This window comes from Amblyomma mixtum, chromosome 8, assembly GCF_055824585.1.
Source record: "Amblyomma mixtum isolate Tamu chromosome 8, ASM5582458v1, whole genome shotgun sequence".
Classification (NCBI taxonomy): domain Eukaryota; kingdom Metazoa; phylum Arthropoda; class Arachnida; order Ixodida; family Ixodidae; genus Amblyomma; species Amblyomma mixtum.
Genome location: NC_143019.1, coordinates 60,926,699 through 60,932,178, shown reverse-complemented (window position 1 = coordinate 60,932,178; position 5,480 = coordinate 60,926,699). Strand labels below are relative to the sequence as shown.

At 50.5% G+C, this 5,480-nt stretch overlaps 1 non-coding gene across 1 annotated transcript; it reads left to right on the top strand.

The window, feature by feature from the left end:
• Positions 1 to 2,317: 2,317 nt before the first annotated feature.
• LOC149332711 (signal recognition particle RNA) lies at positions 2,318 to 2,615 on the top strand. The gene has a single exon (XR_016285382.1).
• Positions 2,616 to 5,480: the final 2,865 nt, after the last annotated feature.

The following is a 5,480-nucleotide window of genomic DNA, read 5'->3' as shown; positions in this document are numbered from 1 at the left end:
TATATTTTGTTAATCGATACTAAATGCGCTGTGCGTTATTGACTGCATTTATCTGCTTTTGTGGGGCTTCTGTACGCGCAGAATAAAACTTCAGTCTTCAATCCTGGCAGGACCTTTACTCTATTCCATGATCCGGAGACCACTCAAACCATCCTCCTGTCCGGAAAGGAAAGGCAACATTGCTTAGGCAGCATTTTAAAACGCATGCCCAGCTAGCACTTCAATTTTATCTTTTTCTCTTCATGTCTGGCTCGCTCAGGACCTGACTGGTTGTTAGTATGCCTCGCTTCTTCAGTGTTTGTCAATGTTTTAGGGCGACATGCAATCCATGTGCAGCCTAGGAGACCTCAGTTCCGAAAAGTGTCGAAAGAGAGCAGCACGAAGACAGTTTTTGAGCTCGCCGAGACGCTCCGATACATATTCGCCCATTTGCTCTTTTTCAGAGCGCAGCTCTTTGGCGCCCGTTTCTGCCTTTCGCGGCGTCGCCGTCACCGTCGCCGTTGTCCGTTGTAGCCAGCAGTGGACACCTTAATCGCGCTTTAAGCTGCGAAATCAATAAAGCGGGCGCTTGGAAAGCAAAGGAAAGGCGCATAACTGCTCTCTTAAAACAGTGGACACCTACACGCAACACTCTGGCGCAGATTACAAACACACACTCTCCCCTCGGCCCTTACCCTAGCCCACTATCATCCCTCCTTCCCTACTCCGGCATGCGCCCTATGCCCAGAACCCTTCGCTTCTTCCCTCCGCATCCTTTCCCTCTGCCCGGCGGACCATCACCCGCGGGACCTAGAGAACCTCAAGACCTCGGAGGACTGGGAGACCCTGCTGCCCTCGGAGGACCCGGCCGTGCAGACCATCGCCACCGGCCGGGCTGCCAGTGTTATGAACCTTAGGAACATAAACACTTGAGTGCAGTGGGGTCGTGCGGGGACCCTGGGGCGTGCCCCGAATTCCTGTTACAATAAAGTTTTTTTCTCTCTCTCTCCCTTATTCGGAATAGGCTTCCAAGGACAGAGAGACAGCCCGAGAAGGGAGTGCGCGGGCGGCCCGATCGGCCTGTTCGTTTCCGTGGAGGCCCTGGGGACCGGAGGCCCAAATCAGGTTACGCGGAGTTAAGAGCTCAGTCTCTCATTGGGGCCGATCCGGGAGGCCAAGGAGACCCACGTGGTTGGCCTCTTCATACACCACCAACGCAAGCCCGACATCACACTAGCCTAACTTCCTATGGTGGGACATTAGGTGGGATGTATGATCCACCGGGTCTCCAACAAGCTGGCGAATTACGAAGCACCAGATGCACTGCAGCCTGCCCATGCTTTAGTTAGGAGTAAAATCCTCTATACGACCCGCTGCTTGCACCTGTGCAAACACGATGATGACCAACTGGAGGTGCCGTAGGGGAGGGCTCCGGAATAATTTCTGCCGCCTGGGGATCTTTAACGTGCACTGACATCGCAAAGCACACGGGCGCCTTTTGCGTTCCGTCTCCATCGAAACGCGGCCGCCGCGGTCGGAATCGAGCCCGGATATTCCGGATCAGTAGCCGAGCGCCATAACCACTGAGCCACCGCGGCGGCTCTTTCTTCCTTTCTTCTCTGAATCCCTCCTTTATCCCCTACCTTAGAGCGTGGTTCAGGTGTCCACTTATACTTATATGTAATACAGATACTGCGCCATTTTCCTTTCACCAAAAACCAACCAACGACCAACTGGAGGTCATTCAACGGAAAGTTATCAAGTGGGCTCTTGACCTCCCGGTCGTTACGTCCAACCAGAGACTTCTGGCCCTGGGCAGGTGAACAGCTTCCGGGAGCTTATAGAAGCCCATTTAGTCAACCAACACACGGATTTTGACATCACGTCCGGTCACCACCCCTTGGACCGGCTACACATCAAACACTACTACCACATTGAGGAAAGAATGTGCCAGAACCCTGGAGACGCGCCCTCCGGGTCCGACGTCTTCCCCACAACATGTCCAGAGGGCAAAAGAAGGGGTGGAAAGATGTAGTTTGAGTGCAAATTGAACACGAGACGTGCATAACAAATTTTTTAGCGGATATCGGAGTCCATAAGGTAACTTTGTAAGACTTTGCGTGATGCTCCCCAGATGGAGCGAACGTACTACTCCTTAATTGTGCTTGATTTGCATACCACACGTGTTTTCGTATTCACAAAATCGGGAACACAGGGTCACCATTCTAAAAAATGGCACTAATACTGCAATATGTCGAATTTTCGCATCAGGAACCTGCGTGGTGACAATAATATGCCATTGGTAAATATAAAACCCCGCAATTTGAAGGCCGCCATCGCTGGGGGTTGTGGCGGGCTCCTGTAATCCAGCTGCTTGGAGGCCGGCGCTAGAGGACGGGTTGAGGCTGGGAGCCCTTCCCCATGTTGGCCCATGTTGATCGGGTGTCCGCGCTAAGCTGGGCGCCGATATGGCGACCCCAGGGGAGCCCGGGGTGGCCAGGTCGCCTAAGGAGGAGTGAACCGGCCCAGGGCGGAAACGCAGCAGGCAAAAACTCCCGCGCTGAGCAGTAGTGGGATAGCACCTGTGAATGGGCGGCATGGGGTAGCCCGGTCAATAGACTCGGACCTAGCGCCTTTTTTTATCTTTGCGTGCTGGTTTAATAAAACGCTCCGCGTATTCTATCTTGTACTTTATTTTCCTTCAGCTGTCTGCAAGTTACCCGTTTCATGAAGGGCAGTGGATCGTAATCTCATGAATGCGACTTTTTTTTTCCGTTTCCTACACTGCCTTTTTTATAATTATCCTGCCTCTCATGTTCCATCGCCTGACTGACGACTTTTTGTACCCTTTCAGTGTATCGTTGTAGCCCTTTATTTTTTTTCTCTTCGCAAATTAGACCTCCACAGAGGGCGCCCATGAAAACACATACAGGAGCATAAAGCTTGGTATTGCTAGACAAAGGCAATAAAATAAATGAGCCACGGGAGCGGGATTTAAATTTTATTTCTTGAAACTAAGCTCAGCAGTAGCGGTTTGCGCTGACGGTAGACGCTTCCCGTGTTCGTCAGTTTCAGACTGGAGGACAAAGTTGCACCGCAATGAAACAAAGTAATTTTCATGCTTGATTCACTTTTCCTGCCGGTAGTACGCACATATACAGGTGCACATATGTAATATATGCCGGTAAGCACATGTAAGTACAAGCCACTTGTTGCCTAGGGCTTCATGGGTGAGATTCTCTCGTTGTACACGAGAGCGGCACATCTGCTGACATTCGTGAGCAGCGTTCCTCAATCGCGTTGCGCTCTACGTGTGGCATGGGCACAACGCATCAGAACCTGCATTCGCCAGGGACGACTTTGTCGAAACGGAACGCGAGCGGAGTAAAGCTGGCGTTGCAGTGGAAGCTGCCACTCGTCGTGCGTTGGAGCTGGCTTTGCTTGTCTTGGTTTCCCGCTTGCGAAGCCGGGTACGCAGGCCTCACTCATAGGTGGAACAAAAGCAGCAACAGACGTTTAACTGCAATCATGTAGTAAGCCTCACGTTGCCTCCGCCCTCTTTCTGGGTGAGCAGCGCAAGATGATCAGCCGCAGCAATGGTTTGGTTTGGTTTATGGGGTTTAACGTCCCAAAGCGGCTAAGGATATGAGAGACGCCGTAGTGGAGGGCTCCGGAAATTTCGACCACCTGGGGTTCTTTAACGTGCACTGACATCGCACAGTACACGGGCCTCTAGAATTTCTCCTCCAAAGAAATTCAACCGCCGCGGCCGGGATCGGACCCGCGTCTATAGGAAAAAATGCTGCGCGACTAGGGTAAACTGCAGCACCTAGACGTCGCTACATTTAAGCACCCACAATGACCACCGTATTGCGTACTATTTCAGGTAGCCGTCGCAACAAGCACAACCATCCCCGACCTCACGTCCGTTTGCAATACCGCAGCTTCGGCAGCAAAGCCCAAAATCATAGTGCGAGAGCATTGCTGGAAAGTCGCTGTGAACAGGCCCCCTGGGCAAAAAAGTTAGGGAGAACCCCGACAGCGACCTCGCTCAAGGTAGAGATGCTATATCGCGTTACTGTTTTCTGTTGCACTGCGCGCTGTTTCGCCAGCTGGCTTGACATGCCTCTTTTACGAGTGTTGTGATGTCGGCCATGGTGCTCGCCATCAAATGAGCAGACTCAACAACCACATGGCGTAGTCAGTTCCCATTGGCACGTCTTCAGTGCTCGCATATCTTCTCTTTCTCTTGAGAGGCTATAAATACGCAAGCGCAGGCTTAAAATATTACCGTCGTTAAGTGATCCATGTCTCTTCATTTAAGATGAGTCTTCACTAACTGCCACCCTGTGACGCCTAGTGTGTGGAGCAAATATGTGACCCGGAACTTATCCTCTGCCGAAAGACTGCCGGAAAGAGCAAACAATAGAACGGCTCACTTCGAGCGAAGATGATTTTAGCCACTGTGACGATATCGATTAGCATCTGGTCTATCACCCCTATGGCGAATGTCCTCGCCCTCGCTCATGCTTAGGCAGCTCTACCCACCCGGCTACTTCCGGTGAACCCCAATCGGTCATCCCCTTCCGGAAATAAGTGTCAACGCGCGAGACCCCTTTCATCTCAAGAGAATTCTTAAGGCACCGGTGCAAACAGACCGAATCCTGAGCTTGGTTTGGTTCCTTTTTTTGCATGTGGTCCACTCCTATCTTTATCGCAGTTGGACCGCTAATATTTATTCTACTTTACAGTTTCGCGCCATTTTCGTATAATGTCGCTGTTTCTAAGGAGCCCTCTCGACTTCACTCTATCCTTAACGCATTGCCTCTTGAGCTCTTCGCCTTTGGATCCTGATTCCTGTTGTCTTGCCATCTCTTCCTATACGCCGTCCTCCCCCAGGCTTCAAACTTCATCGCCTTCCTTCCTCCCAATGTACTAGTCATCCATCTTCTTTATATGATCACGTACACCAACACAGCCTTACTTCTCTGTTTTTTCTTTCAACATCCAGCTGTTACATTAAGCGCCGCTCTTATGTAGCCCTATGAAAAAAATATCGACCGAGTAGAATACCGAATATATGGGTAACACTGAAATTCATATTAACAGGGAAAGCTTCATACTAAGTGGGTTTGTTTGCTTGATACGTCGCAAGGATGTGTACATTTCATTCTTGTTTTTCAAACACAAACACCGCCGACATCAGTCCTTGAGTGGACAGCTCCTAATATTAGCTGTTCTTTCAAGAATATTAATGAGCACAACGTTTCTTCTCTCCCTCTATTTTAGAGGTTTCATTATCAAAAGAATTCTTGTTTTGTTTCACTCTGTTTAATTTTGGGTTCCTCGTCTGAACGATTTTACTCATCGCGCGGAGCTTCCCTTGAGAATATTTACTTCCGGGTGGAATGCCCGGCCACGTGTTCTATTTTCTTCCGCGCCATTGAGTTCCCGTTAGTTGACAGTAAGCAGCCCCAAGTCGGCCGAGCTTCTGTTTTCCG